Source organism: Pithys albifrons, chromosome 2 (genome assembly GCF_047495875.1).
Source record: "Pithys albifrons albifrons isolate INPA30051 chromosome 2, PitAlb_v1, whole genome shotgun sequence".
Lineage (NCBI taxonomy): Eukaryota > Metazoa > Chordata > Aves > Passeriformes > Thamnophilidae > Pithys > Pithys albifrons.
In genome coordinates, this window is record NC_092459.1 from 94,615,313 (window position 1) to 94,631,900 (window position 16,588).

At 38.5% G+C, this 16,588-nt stretch overlaps 1 long non-coding RNA gene across 2 annotated transcripts in view; it reads right to left on the minus strand.

Annotated features, from left to right (window-relative positions):
* Window positions 1-16,588, minus strand: part of LOC139683290 (uncharacterized) — a 100,099-nt gene that overhangs the window by 37,589 nt on the left and 45,922 nt on the right. The window lies entirely within an intron of this gene.

The following is a 16,588-nucleotide window of genomic DNA, read 5'->3' on the forward strand; positions in this document are numbered from 1 at the left end:
GTTTAGTTTGGAACACATGGTATAAGAATGATTGGTAGTAAGAGGAAATACTGCGAACAAGTTTACGTATATCTCATTCCAAAAGCAGACTTTCTGTTTCATGAAACAAACAACTTCAAGTTAATGCCAAAACCCAACCAAAATAATTCACAACCCTGCCTCTGAATAATTACATTTTTTCTGGTCTTGCCACAAAATCATGTAATTCCATTAACTGTACTATTTCAACATCAGAAATACGTACTCTGCATGTTTGTATCCACTAGTTAGCACACATTTTCCAGACATCCACATCAGTAATAGCAGTAACATCTTTGTAAAAGATTTGCATGGATGAGCCTCACTCACATACAGAGAGAATAACATAATATGAAACTAAAAGTATTTTCTGGGTGGTTTGGTTTTTACCAAGAGCTTCTGGCACAGCATAACTCCATTCTATGCTGCCATTCCAGATCACATATTTGAGTAAAACAAAACATGTTTTCATTTATGTTTAAGCCTGTGGTATACCATCCCTAGCATGGAATTCCTCTGTAAGCAAAATTCATTTAGGTAGACCATTATTTACTAATCAAGTGTTTGGTAATGCATTAAGCAATTCCAATACCTCCTATACAGTCAACAGTATACTTTCAAAGGACCATGGATTCTGTATTCCTCAGAGATTAAAAATTACCTACCACAGTGAGTCACACAAAATTCCAATACTCGTTTTCTTTCCAAACAGCCTTACTAGAACACAAGAGTGCAAACCAAATATTTAATATAAATGCCTGTTGTTTTTGTAATATGCTGGGCAATTCTAAGAATCAATCAATTCTAAAATGGGTTCCATTGCACATGAAGCAACATCCACTACAAGGAAATACATTCATTATTGATGCCAGTAGTTTCTAATAAGCTTCCTTGGATTATTTTCCATCATGATAGAACACTTGATTAGAAAGTCAGACAGAAAATACTAAACTTGAGAAATTAATTTACAATCAGTAAAAATATAAAATCCATTGGAATAGCAGAACATTACAGGTTAAAATGGCATTTTATATGTATTGATACATATGCACAAAATAAATTACTTGTTACATAGAATCATAGAATCAATTGGGTTGGAAAAGATCTTCGAGATCATCAAGTCCAACCCTTGGTCCAACTCCAGTCCATTTACCAGATCATGGCACTCAGTGCCACATCCAAGCTCAGTTTAAAAACCTCCAGGGATGGGGAATCCACCACCTCTCTGGGCAGCCCATTCCAATGCCTGATTACTCTCTCTGCAAAGAATTTTTTTCTGATGTCCAACTTCAATTTCCCCTGGCAGAGCTTGAGCCCGTGTCCCCTTGTCCTATTGCTGAGTGCCTGGGAGAACAGACCAGCCCCCACCTGGCTAGAACTTCCCTTCAGGTAGTTCTAGACAGTGCTGAGGTCACCTCTGAGCCTCCTCTTCTCCAGGCTAAACACCCCCAGCTCCCTCAGCCTCTCCCCATAGGACTTGTGCTCCAGTCCCTTCACCAGCCTTGTTGCTCTTCTCTGGACCCGCTCCAGCACCTCAGTATCTTTCCTGAGCTGAGGGGTCCAGAACTGAACACAATACTCAAGGTGTGCCCTCACCAACGCTGAGTACAGGGGAAGGATCACTGCCCTGGTCCTGCTGGCCATGCTATTTTTGATACAGGACAGGATCCTATTGGCCTTCTTGGCCACCTGGGCACACTGTTGGCTCATGTTGAGCTTCCTGTCAATTAGTCCCTCCAGGTCTCTTTCTGCCTGGCTACTCTCCAGCCACTCTGTGCCCAGCCTGTAGCGCTGCATGGGGTTGTTGTGGCCAAAGTTCAGGACCAAACTGTATGATTGGTGATCATCTAGAATACCAGTTTGGTAAAAAATGTATGTGAATACAGTGTTTGTATACCAAGGTATACTAATACAAAGATACACTGAAACAGAGATTGGAATCTGGAATTTGTATCCAACCTATTTTAAAACCAGACACTGTATCTACTATACAGACCAGTGTCTGATCCTGTTCTAACAACTGCACTCCCACTGATATCCCCCTGTCATATGGAGAAACAACACTTGCTACATCTTACACATTAAAAAAACCCAAATAACTTGTTATGCAAAATACAATTAGTATGACGTTACCTTAAGAAAAACCTGGCAGAAGAGATAAAGTTTTAGATTAGCATAGGAACACGTGATACATTAATGGATGGTTACCCTGAGTAGTTTTGTGCATATTTTGAGATGTATTTGATTAAGTAACTATACTTTATATTTATGAAAAATGTGCATGCCATTGCATTAAGAAAAATATATTTACATTCTGATCTGGTGTCATCAAATAGAACAGAACTGCCTGATTCATGTAAAAAATTTAACATTACCAGGTAAAAGAGATGGCCATTTCAACAATTACTGAAAGTGGAAATGCAAAACTGTATCGAGCCCTTCCATGAACATTCCTGCTGACATAGAAGGAAGAGTTATCTCTGCAGGATTAATATTTGAACACAATGTCTGCTCAGCATTCAAAGCAATGAAAGAACAGGCACTGCTCATCCAGTAAAGGGAACAAATAAGAATCCAGAAATCCTGTTTTTCCAGGGCATAGTTATTTTCCACTTATGCCAACAGAATCTCCCAGTGCATGCAGCCAAGAGGTAAGCTAAGATTTGTGAAGGTGGCCGTGGATACAGATGTGCAGCTGTGAAGGGAAGAGAACGATCACATTTACATGGGAAACTCCTGGAAATTCAGCATACTGGCTGCTGGCCCCACAAGAGCATTCTCATAAAGCCAAACTGCTGTACACATTAAGCCATTGTTTTGATGGTTGTTCATATTGGGTCTTAAACTGGGTATTCACTAAAAACATTGTACCTCAGTTAAGTGATTTTTGAGTATGTAGTTTTATTTTAAACTTTTAAAAGCCACTGCTAAATATATCCAGCTTAAATGATACTTAGACTAGAGAACTTCATGTCACTTAGTATTCTAGCAAGTAATGTTTTGCCATTATAAACAGCAGTGTTAGAATTAGTGAATTTAAGAACCTTTATGAATTTAAGTCAAACACTAAAGATGAATTCAATATGGCCCATTTCAGTTTTACATTCTATACTGTTTGCTATATCACTTCCCTACACCAGATCTACAGATCTAGACATGACTATATCTGGGTATGTGTAAAAGTAATTCTGTAATTAGAATGTCCAGAATTACCCAAGATGTATGCATCATAAGGTTCTTTTCAAAGTTACTTTAAAACCTAATGTGTACATCAGCACTTAGAGTTTGAAAAGCGTGAAGTGCAACCGACACACTTTTTTTTTTCATGTAAGATGTGTTCATACTGGCATATAATTTTTTTCCATAAGAAAAAACTTTCGTACTCCTTTAGTCTGAGTGGCTTTTATCTTACACCAACAGAAACAATAAAATCAAAGAGAAAGACAAGTTTCTCCAAGAGTTGTTCTCATAAAGGAAAAAATTATGTTACCTTACAGTAATTATAAATACAGTCATAACACTGCCTGCAATATAATCTAGACATGCCTATTCTAGCTTTGTAATAATTTTCTGGGATACTTGCAGCAATCTAGGTGGGGCAGCAGAATGCTCAGAGATGGTCTAACAAAATGGTTTATTTTGGGCAGTTGGAAGCTCAATGGAATTGAAAGCTTTACAACAGCAACACAGTCTGAACCCTTAGACAGGATTGGCAAATCAAATGTATACCTACGCTTCCTTGTAGTCTTTGATTCACAGTAAATGCTTGGATAATAATTGCCCTCACTTCCCTAAGTTTTGTCTTTATGTTTACAGGAATTAACACTTTCATTCTTTCAAAGGCCCATACAGGCATGAGACTGGCATGTCAGACCAACCATTACTGTTTGATCCAACACTCTCTTGCAGGCTTCTTTGAAAACTGATATTAGATTCACTTTTGCTGTAATCTTAGTTCAAGTTGCAAGTTAAATATTGACCTTAATTTAAATCCTATCTATACATTAGAACACCCAGCAACCTAGCTTGATATGGCACCAGAAAATTAAAGGACAGGTAGAGGTCAATTTACACAACTCACACCATTACTTCCTAGTGTGGTTACTTGCTTACAATGCTTATATGCCATTAGCATTTTACAGACATTCAAAATTACTCCCTTGTCTCCAGAATAAACAATCCCTTAATAATTGAGACAGTAGCAAAATCCACTGTAATCAAAGGACCCAAGAAGTTTCACTCTGCCACACAAAAATAAGTGCATTTCTTGTATGGACACAGTATCTCCTGCATCACTTTACACTGTGATACCTGTTTAGGCTGACATGAGTTACAAGGTAGAAAGAAACCCCAACAGCATTGTCTGGAGTCAAGTTCACAATGGTTGTCCTTGCTGTGTGGTTTCCCTCAGATTGTCCACATCAACTCAGATTTATTGCTGTTCTATGCCAACAGTGGTAGAATGATGTAAGGGAGGTGGTTTGCACCTTCCTCAGTGAACGTCAGGGTCATGTCCAACCATCAGCACATCTCAGGGCAGTTCTCCAAATTCCACAGTTCGTGCTCCTGATGCAGTCCTTATAAATTACTGCAAGAGAGCTGGCTATTCATACACAAAAACATTCTGATTGCTTCCTCCCCCCAAATGACTTCTGGGCTCAGACTGTGTACAGGGGTCAGAAACGCAGAAGAGTGTGACAGTGGCTACAAGGAGAAGAGACAGAGCAACAGTGCACAGGGAAGGAAGACAAGACCTTTTTGTTTTCTCACCTCATGTGCAGATATCAGGGGATAAAGCAGGTCAAAAAAAGGCTGCTAAATGTAGAATCAGTACAAAACCATGCTGATGTGCTAGTAAGAAAAAAGAAATCCCTCTTGTAATTATTAACGTGTTTCTTTTTTTCTCATACAGGATATAAGACTTTATGCGAGAAAAATACTAACATCCAGGAAAGAAGTTCTATCAGAAATTTTTCCTTCTAAACACTTCATCTGTAAGCAGAGACATCAATAGTGCTTTGTTATATAATTGGCTCTTATAAAGAAAAATTACTGCATAGGACAAAATGATATTCTACAATCTACTTGAATACATTTCATTTCCTAGGTTTTAAGACAACAGCAATATTAATCAAAGACATAATAAGCATTGCCACTACAAAAGAAGTAGCCCATCCTCCCTAAGAGATGCACATTTATATTTAAAAAGCAATGCAATGGCTCTTATACTGATTTTTATCTGCATATAAGTCTCAAAGACAGCAATAATTTCCATTGTGAGGAACATTATATGGCCAGGGATGTGTACTATGGACATATGTAGAAGGGAAAACTGCTTATTAACCTTTTCATATCTTGTTTACAGAGCAGACATATCTCTTCCACTCTTGGCTGAGGCATCTAATGAGCATTAGAGGCAGATTTTTCTTGGCACCAAGTGGATTAGGTACCTTTTGGTGCTTTTGATCAGAGTAGATACCACTCTCACTTGTTTTCTGTTCCATCATGTGAACTTACTGATGGATATACATGGTGAAATGGAAGAAAAGGCAGAAGACACCTCACAAAGTGGGAAATTCTAAAAAAGGAGACTGATACTCTGATTGTGTTTATAATTCTTGTTTATATGACTTTTGAAACACACTTCATTGACCCTGAGAATCACAGTCTAATTAGAAAGTAAGAACATTACCAAGCCTGCAACAACCCTCAAAGTGAGTGCTTTGCAATTATATAAATGGGTGACCAAGTAATTAGCTGACAGAATTACACAAACAGGTGACTTCCCTACTATATTGTGCATACTGTTAATAAATTTTAAAGTAATTTAGGTAATGTAACTGTGTACTATAAAAACTTATGTCAAGCTAACACTTTATCTCATCAGTAAGACAATACTATTCATCAAGTAGTTGTTGGACAGTTTTCACCTTTGTCCAAAGTTTCATGACATATAAATATATAAGAAGCAATAGACATTTTGCTCCTAAAATAAGAAAAACACTGTAGCATGAGTACTTTCCCCAGATTTCACAGCTAAGAAAGGAACATTACTAGTTACTGCTTTACTTTTCTGCAGTTCACTATTTCTAGTAAGTTTTGAAAGTATTCTTTGAACAGGCAGTATTCCCTTGCTGCAGTGCTGTAGGGCACTTCTTGATAATCAGGAGGAAGTGAGAGAAACTAAATGAGTATTACTTTCAGCAAAAGCTGAGTCATAGCACAAATCGCTATGCAACACTCTGCCCTCTGTGCCCTTCTCCTTAAAGGCCACAGCAACCTTCAGCTGTCTACAAGTCAAAAGTCATGTTCAAAAACCGACAATGAAACTGGCAACTTTTGTAACATGTCACATGAATATGTAACCATGATTTTGGGAAAGTTCCAAGTTTAGAAAATGTTGTTCCCATTAGTCCAATTATGTGACAAGAACTTTTTATTTACATGGCTTATTTGTAATACTGTGTAGGATTTGGGGTTTCAGCCTGAAGATAAAACTGAAATATTACTGGAAACTGAGTAACAGTGACTGTGGCCACTAATGGTCCTCCATTATGTGGGGGCATATAGTAGGAACAGCAGAGAATTAATCTACACACAATTATTATGTCATATACCAATCAACTAACTGAAGTCAATGGAGGGACTTGTGCTGCTTTCAGTAGCACTTGGTTAAAACAAGTCATGATGCAAAACCAACCCAGCCTGAAGACAATGGATATTGAACCCTGGGTACAGGCTAAATAAGGACAACTGAAGTTCCCAAACTGACATATTGTCAGATTCCCAGGCTTCTGAGCACTCACAAATAGATAACTGCCAGTAAATCTGGCAGCTGTTTCAGCTTCATGTTGTTTATAGTCCACATACCCAGGCTTTGCAAACAATGCTGGAAAACTTTGTCACTGTTGGAGACCTGTTGGTGTATCTGTTAATACCTATGGACTATTCACCAAACAAACTGATGCTTTATTTAAGATGCTCTTGCTTTTCTGCAAGGGGTCAATGAGGAAAAAAATGTATGAGCAAACCTAAAAAAGACTTTGCTACTTTGTGCTGCTGAACTATACTGACAAAGCTAGACAAGCACAAAAATGCCAACCACATTTTTGTACCACATTGTACATATCTGTAGTTGAATGTACAGGCTTGAGTTGTTATTACATTTTTAGGGCTCACTTATATTTTTACTGAATTTATCTAAATGGAATAGAGTAAATGTATTGTACAACACGTTTAGAAAAGGAGAGAGGTAAAGAAACAGAACTTCCCAGTTTTGTAAATGTTAAAGTTTATACTATGCAATATGAGCTTGCATATTATCTCAGCTTTAATTCCATCATGAATTTCAAGTAATCACAAAGGCACTGTGCCTCAAAGGCCCAAACTAGACACACTGTCATGACACATGGCTACCATGAGCTTATTCAGAACTTTGGTATCTCTCCATGTGCACAACGAGTGGAATAGACATCCACAGTGTATTTCAGAAAAGGACTAATCTGATCTCTATAAAGTTCTCATTCCAATGTGCACTCACCTGTACACAGTCAAATACTACGTACAACTCATACTTTTTATTATCATAAATAAATTATCAGAAAGTGAACTATTACTCAACACCCTAAACTGGAAGCTCTCAGAAAGGGATACAAGCAGGAAGGACGTAGCATTGTATTTGAAAGTTATGCAATACTTCACTAACACAACTGACAGTGTAACTTGCAAAACCTCAGGTCATCTCCAGTGTCAGATGTTATAAGGGTTCTTGGTAAACCATTCAGTTTTTGAGAAAAGGTATCTGAAAATCACGAAAAAAGAACACTAGTGGCTTTCAGTATGTTCTCTGCATATTGTATCACATAATGAAAACAAAAGGAGACCCTGAAGAAAGGGTAGAAAGTATTTCTTCCTCTGTGTCACTTCCCTCCTTTGATTTACTACATTCTATCATAAATTTATAATTCAGTTCTGGGAGAAATGCTCTTTTATGAATCTAAGTATTTAGCAAAACCAGGCAAGGACCACAAGAGTCATCTTGCCAATCATATTAATACCAAAACTTCTGTGACTGAATGAATCAAGAGTTAAAATTACAACACATTAAAGGGACAGTTTATAGTAATTAGTTGTCCAAATTATAGGTCTTATTGTTAATGAGAGTATCACCATAAAATATTTTTACAAATGCTAGAGACCACAATAAACCATAAACTGTGATGCTCATCTTTGAGAAGCATCAAGTGGGAAAAGAAAAGGAAAAATAACTCCAAGTAATATTCCTTGCTCCTATTACTAGAAATAATATAAATCAACATCTGTGTTACTAACACATTCCAACACCATAGTCTATAGCAGCAGCTACCTCACTCCTGAAGGAAAGGGTGATATTAACATAGTTTTCAGTCCTAGATTCTTTGTTAGACATCACCAGCTACTCCTTGACAGCCTCTCTCAACCCCAGGGCTCAATAGGAATAGGTATGGAAATCAAGATTTAACCTCATCTTTAAAATGATTGCTGAAAACTATTTTAAAAGAATACTTAGTTGTTTTACAGCAACATGATTTATTTTCTTTTATACAGATGGTCACTTTATTTTGTATCTAGATTTTCATTGCAGCACTTAATATTGTACAAGAGTGCTATTTGTAATGAGACAAGAATCTGCAAAGTAACACTTAGAATACACATTTCCTTGATGCAAAAATCAGGAATACTGATTAAAAAAATGTGTCACCTTGTTTTATGGTTCAAATGTACTATAAAAATATTCCCAAGAAACATCTGGTTTGTATTCACACCAGTTTGGTTTAAATAAGTATGTCAACAGATAATCCTCATATTCCAAGTAGAGTGAAAACAGGCCTTTTCAATAAATTCAGACTCACCCTAATTAATTCTGAAATGAGTGATAATTTCTCCTTTATTTGGTAAAGAATATTATGCACTAATACTAAAACTCTCATTGAACTTCAAAATCTTACCTTTAATAATCGTTCTTACCTCATCCTTTTACCACTGATCTCAGTGACACAGGAACATATCCCAAGGGATCATTAAGTAAACAAGCATATTCCTTTTTAGATTTGAAATTACAATTTTTCAGAGAACAAGCATGAAAATTAATCATAACAACCTTTATTACAGATGCACTCATTTTCAGCAGCTGAAAACTGTTTCTTTTCAGTGCAAAATAACTTAGCTTTTAAGCAGAACAGCAATCATGAAACAACAAAACTGCAGCAGTTGTCACGTAGCAAAAGAATAAAACCTGTCTTTCTTCATCTGCATTTCCAAGCCCTTAGAGAGATTGCATTAAAGACAGCATAACTACCCAGGAGGCAGGCAGGATACCACACTGTAATCACAGTTATTAAAAGCAATCTGAATCAGAGAAATTAAAGAAAAATCAGACTTCTTTTTAAGTAGTCTGTTTGATGTAACACAAAGGTTGGAAAAAAGAATTATTTTTCGAGATTACAAAGGACTTCTAGGACATACCCTACCATGACAGATTATTGTAATTCATGTTTCTAAAATGGTAATAAAATAAGGATAGGTTATATGAAAATTAAATAAAAATAAGTTTTTAGTAGTTTTGAATAACATTCAAGCAGTATGCAATCCTTAAAAACCATTTCATTGTAACACAAACTGAATTTAAAAGCTTAAAAGAATCAAATTCCAATTAGGTGTGTGGTAGCACTGAAATGCCTTTTCAAAAGTGAGTCAGTGATGTTACTAGGACAATGGAGGAACCAAGCTTTTGTAGAAAATCTCTCAGTTCCAGAAAGCATGCAAAATTACAGAGCCTGAGAACACCCTGCTTACAACAACATAGACATAAGAAGTTATCCGAATTCAAACACAAATCCATGACCAGAAATAGATTTTTTACATACCTGGTGCTAGGAGGAAAAGCAGTAGACTACAAACAAAATCAGTATGTTGAAATCATCTTAAAAATAGTTACTGAAATGTAACCAAACAATTTTTTAATTATCTTCATTTTTATCATTATATAGGTTGTGGGTTTTAGTAGCAAATCTGTCACTTTTGGTCACACATCTGTGGGAATTGGTTTACAATATCTGGAATGGAGAAAATCCTGCCAGAAATGGATTTGTGAAGAAAATCAACAAGCCACTGATAATGCTTTAACAACTGATGTTTTTAATGTTGTTTAAATGTACAAATTGATTGTTAAAATGTCTTTTTGCAAAGTCACTGCTTCTCCTTCCCAGAATACCCTGTTATCTCGGGGCTCTGGAGGAAGGTTGGGACATGCATGTTACCTGAATCCCTCTCCTATTGACTGTAAATCCCCTTACTCCCATTGGCCCAGAGCCAAACCCCCTCTTCTTTCCTATTGGTGGGTTTTGGATTCCTCCAAGGTCCATATAAACCCCTGCCCAGCAATAAATCTCTCTCTTCCCCTCCCTCTCTGGTGGTCCCTGTGTGTCCTTCTCAGGGGCTCTTGAGGACCATGTGGTCAGGGGAAGCGGGGAGCACATTTTCTCCTAGGTAATGGAATAACCTCCAGGACCAGGAGAATCATCATACCGTTGCAGATTGCACCCCACAACAGACAGCCACACAGACGTAGAAGGAACCCTGCAGACACACATATCAATCTACATGAAGAAAGGAAAATAAGAGGGAGCAAAGTCTTTCACCCGAGAATGTGCACACCCAGTCCTGCATCACTTCAGTTAGTGAGAACTGTCACTGAACTCAACAGGGACAGGACCATGTCCCACTTGGAAAACAACTATACCTCATTTGCATTACTTTTAAATGTGGGGAAGAAAGAAGACACCATGTCAGAATGAGTCAATTAAAAAAATTTTTTTTGAGATTCAAACATGCAGAAAAGACAAAACAATTAAAGACTAAATTCCCACAAAGCAATAGTCCTCTCCTCCAGTGTCAGCTGTATAGTGTTCACTTCTGATAACATTTAAATCTATTATTTTGACATGTGTTCACGCATTGGTTTTGCTTCTGCTGTGCCTTGAAGTGAATGAGAAACAGATTTAGGATCTCTGGTAAGCACTGTGTTCACTAGAAAAATGTTCCACAGTACACCGTGTGTGTGTGTGTGTGTGGCTCGGCTTCGCGAAGGAAGATTTGAGAAGGGCTGTCCCCACGTGGGTGTGCCCTTCCAGACTGCGCAGTGGATTTTTTTTGTTTTAGGTGAGGCTCAGCGACAGTACACAGTGCCCTGTTGTTTATGGAAGTTTTAAAATGGGAGTCATTAAATAATAGTTGTGAACTTAAAAAAGTTATCCATATTTATTAAATAACACTTGAACATCAGAGTTCTAGACCACTGGCAATCCTAGTTAAAGGGAAGCATCAGTCCAGAGTTAAAAAAAAACAAACCAGTGGATACAGAGGAAGTACCAAGAAGTTTTGGAAGAAAGAAACAGAACAGAAAAAGTTTCAAAAAGTCTGAGCTGCAACAAAAAGATTTATGCAAAACATTTTGACTTTACAGTCTTGAGAACTTTGATTTGAGGGTTGGGAGTGAGGTGGATGACAACAGGAAAGGTCAGAATGGAGAATGCAGCAACAGGGCTTAAACTATTTCTGAATCTTGCAAATCACATTTAATGTAAAATTTCAAGTTGCACTGTTAGTGAACAGCAGTGGCAGCAACAAAAAGTTCATAAATTCTGTAATTTATACTGTCATGATAAATGCTAACAGGTAACAATCCTGCACTGTCCTTGTGCATGGACTTGGTCAATTGACAAAATGTCAGTCAGAAATTAAGAGACTTATGAAATAAGTTAAATGAAAAGCTATGATAGCCTTATTATATGAATTAAACTTTGATTAACTCACAGTAAACCATCACAGAATTTGTTAGAGCTGAATGCTTTGAACTCTTACTAGGATTTGTGAACAGAAATAAAAAAGGCAATGTTTTTGTTATTAAAATTTTCAATCATGTAGCAAATGTCACAAGTGAAATAAATAGATTAGTGAGACTATTAGACTACAGTAGAATCTATGAATAGCTATATTGCTTCAGCTCGTACAGATGCTGCAAAAAGCAGTAAAAGGTCAAAAGAAACAGGTAAAGCCTTCAAAGTGCAATTTCTATCTTAGGTACTTACATGATAAACAGTCTCAAAGTTATAGAATCATAGAATCAATTGGGTTGGAAAAGACCTCCAAGATCATCAAGTCCAACCCTTGGTCCAACTCCAGTTCATTTACCAGATCATGGCACTCAGTGCCACATCCAAGCTCAGTTTAAAAACCTCCAGGGATGGTGAATCCACCACCTCCGGGCAGCCCATTCCAATGCCTGATTACTCTCTCTGCAAAGAGTTTTTTTCTGACCTCCAAGTTAAATTTCCCCTGGCAGAGCTTGAGCCCGTGCCCCCTTGTCCTATTGCTGAGTGCCTGGGAGAAGAGACCAACCACCACCTGGCTAGAGCTTCCCTTCAGGTAGTTCTAGACAGTGCTGAGGTCATCTCTGAGCCTCCTCTTCTCCAGGCTAAACAAGCCCAGCTCCCTCAGCCTCTCCCCATAGGACTTGTGCTCCAGGCCCTTCACCAGCCTTGTTGCTCTTCTCTGGACCCGCTCCAGCACCTCAATATCCTTATGCTCACTCCATTGTTCTGATACACAAAATGTACTATCTGTCCTTCACAGAAAGCATTAAACAACTTACCGAAATCACCCTGTGGTAGACTGCACATATCCTGAGTTTCTTGCTCACATCTTAACTACTCTTTTCTACATGAAAATAGGAATCATCATGATCACTGATAATTCTGCTGTTATCACCCAAGGAATAAGATAAAGTAATCTCTTCACCTCTCAAAAAGCCATGAATTCTTTACTTTGGTGCTGCCAGAAAAACAGGAGACACCATGAAGAAAACTACAGGATACTGACTTAGTGCCAACACCTGACCAAAGGGTGTTCATAAGTAATAGCAGAACTGTACACACTGATAGATTTGTAAACTTTTTAAAAACATTAATGTTCTCATATACTTTCATCATCCAGACTATACCCACTTCTACAAAAACTTTCATCATGTCCCTTCTTGAATCCCATCTTCCCTCATTAAATTCACAACCACAGTGTAATAAATAGCTTTAAGGGTAACTGCCATTCTCCACCTTGCATAACATACCATCTAATGAGCAGATGATGTTTCAAATACATTTCAAATGCATCATGCTTTCCCTGGAATGAAAAAGACAGACTGCAAGAACTGACTTGACATTCAGCTCTGGTTCATACTAAAAGGAAATCCTTTTGATTGTGAAGGAAAGGAGCATGTTCAAGTCACAGAAGAAACTCTGGTTTACCTTTTGGGAGAGCTCCCACAGATCAGAAGTGTAACATGCCAAATCTCCTCTATAGCCATAGGAAAGGTGCAATTACAATTTAGCAACAAAACAGCAACTCCTTCAGGCAAATCTAGATCACAAACATCATACCGAGAAACAGAAATCACCCCTCCTTTCCCTCTATCCTCAGGCTTATAATTAAAGGAAACTCAAAAGAGATCCTCTTTATTTCTATTCCTTGAAAACAAAGAGCTCCTGTTGAGTCAGGGAATACATATATCCAACTTCCACCAGCAACTCCTTCTAGTCTGTCCTGAAAACGGTTTCCAGAGATACAAGGCAATAGACAATACATGGTGCTTTTTTTAGATCAATAGCTCTAAGTTGTTAAGTGTATGTGGACCTTCATAAGTATTGAAGTACCTTGATTATGTTAAAAAGCCAGATGTTTTCAGATAAAAGGGTAATTGACACTTAAGAGTGAAGAGGGGCCAACATGGAACTTGAAGAACAGCTGTTGATTATTACTTGTGTGAAAGCAAAGGGCTGACAGGAAGAATTACAACAAAATTAGGTGCTAAATTTATGTTTCTGTTGAAACCACAGTTTCTAAGTGTCCACCTGAGTTTAAAAAGTAGAGCTCTGGGCTTATGTTTTGGAGGTACTCTATTGGTCCAGTCAGATTGCTTTGTGAAAATATTCTCCAGCTGCTGACAGGCCTGTTTCTGTACTTGTGAGAACCATTCCAATGCCTGGTAGCTCTTTGGGTTCATCCTATCCATGAGGACATTCAGTATATTGAGAAAATATATTACATTCTGGGATGGGAATGAGTAGAATCCACAGCTCTGCTGTAAGAGGGCATTTATTATGCAAGACTCACACATAGTCTGATACTGCTTAGTCCTCACTGCTTCCAGGAAGGTTTGTTCCAACAGGGTTCCACCTGAAAGCCATGAAGGGCAAATGGAAAATTCCAGGAAAGCTTCACTTCAAATCACATGACTTTTTTTTCCAGGATGAAGGGATTATTTAACTATTTTGCGGGGAGGTTCTAATGTAGGATAGTACATCACCTGCAGAGATGTACAATCAGTACAGATTTTTTTCTTCAAATTACAGTAAGCTTTGCAATGATATTCTGGAAGCCCATTGGAAAGCCAGTTTCCTTGTCAGCATCCAGTCATCCAGGTGACCAAATGATGAGGTAAGCCTTGCAAATATCTCCTCAGAAGAGATTCAGTGTTATCTCCAGAAATGGCAATGTATCTTGGGGCTGCTTTGTTGCACTTTAAGCAATTAATTATGCAACTATATGTATACTGGTCCAAACACCATTTTGTTTGACAGGTTTGTTCATAGTAGCATGTAATTAGAAAGAGCTTAATGAAAAGTAACAGCTATTACATTTCTAAAAACTAAGTGATCCAGGTTTTTGATAGAGAACAGCTTTATCATCCTGATTTTAGGAATAGAGAAAAATTGTTGATACAGGTTTCTGGAATTAAATTTTTTTTTAAGCAGCTGAGGGAGAAAGGCTGATAATCCTGAAAGTTTGCTCACTTCTCTCCTCTATTCTATTCCTCCATGACTCAATATAATAGGAGACACAGTCCCTGTTTACTAATCACACCACATTCCCTTGGAATGCTCTGGGACAGCACCATATAGCTCAAGTTTGCACTATACCACGCCATCACTACACAGCACAACAAAGCCCTTCAAATGGGATATGAGGCCTCTGCAAATATAGGCCACTTTATCACAAAAAAAGACTGAAAAAGGATTGTCAACATTTCAGTACCTTTTCTAGTGCAGTGCCACACACAAAGGGTTGAATCTCTACTTCCTTCAACTTTCCAGTCAAGACTTTGGCTAAGCCTATCCAAAACCGCTTGGAAATAATCTCAAGGTAACTACTTGGTTATATTGCGAAATTAAAATATTCCCATTTTTTTATTTAATTCAGGTTAGTTCAGATTAGTTTAGTCTAGATCTGGTTCAACACTTTAACCTCTCAAATAAAAAGAACGCTTAAGAGCAAGTGCATGTTGATGCACATATGTCAGTCATATGGGGAGAGAAGCTGGAACCCTCATTTTGCCTTCAGGAAATTTCAACCCACCTTACAGATCTTTCATAAGGACCTTTTTCTGGTGCTTATTGCGTAACTTTAGTGAATTTTTCTAGGTGTTTTACCTGCTCACAATGACCAGAAACTACTTGCTGATGAGGGGATTGAGACCATCATCAGCAAATTGGGAGGGAGTGTCAACCTGCTGGAAGGCAGGAGGGCTCTGCAGAGGGATCTGGATAGACTTGAGAGATGGGCTGTTTCCAATGGGATGAAGTTCAATAAGGCCAAGTGCCGGGTCCTGCACTTTGGCCACAACAACCCCCTGCAGTGCTACAGGCTGGACACAGAGTGGCTGGAGAGCAGCCAGGCAGAAAGGGACCTTGGGGTACTAATTGACAGGAAGCTCAACATGAGCCAACAGTGTGCCCAGGTGGCCAAGAAGGCCAATAGGATCCTGTCCTGTATCAAAAATAGCATGGCCAGCAGGACCAGGGCAGTGATCCTTTCCCTGTACTCTGCGTTGGTGAGGCCACACCTTGAGGATTGTGTTCAGTTCTGGGCCCCTCAGTTCAGGAAAGGTCTTGAGGGGCTGGAGCGAGTCCAGAGAAGAGCAACAAGGCTGGTGAAGGGACTGGAACACAAGTCCTGTGGGGAGAGGCTGAGGGAGCTGGGCTTGTTTAGCCTGGAGGAGGCTCAGAGGTGACCTCAGCACTGTCTAGAACTACCTGAAGGGAAGTCCTAGCCAGGTGGGGGTTGGTCTCTTCTCCCAGGCACTCAGCAATAGGACAAGGGGGCACGGGCTAAAGCTCTGCCAGGGGAAATTTAAGTTGGACATCAGAAAAAAACTCTTTGCAGAGAGAGTAATCAGGCATTGGAATGGGCTGCCCAGAGAGGTGGTGGATTCCCCATCCCTGGAGATTTTTAAACTGAGCTTGGATGTGGCACTGAGTGCCATGATCTGGTAAATGGACTGGAGTTGGGTCAAGGGTTGGACTTGATGATCTCGGAGGTCTTTTCCAACGTAATCAATTCTATGATTCTGTGATGATGTAGTTCCTTGTTTCACGTAGTCCACAACATTTTCCTTGTACTTAAACAAAGTGGGAAGATGGCATCTCAAGCTAAAGACCTATTTGCTGCCTGGTTTGTCTATAGAAAGCAGCATTTCTGG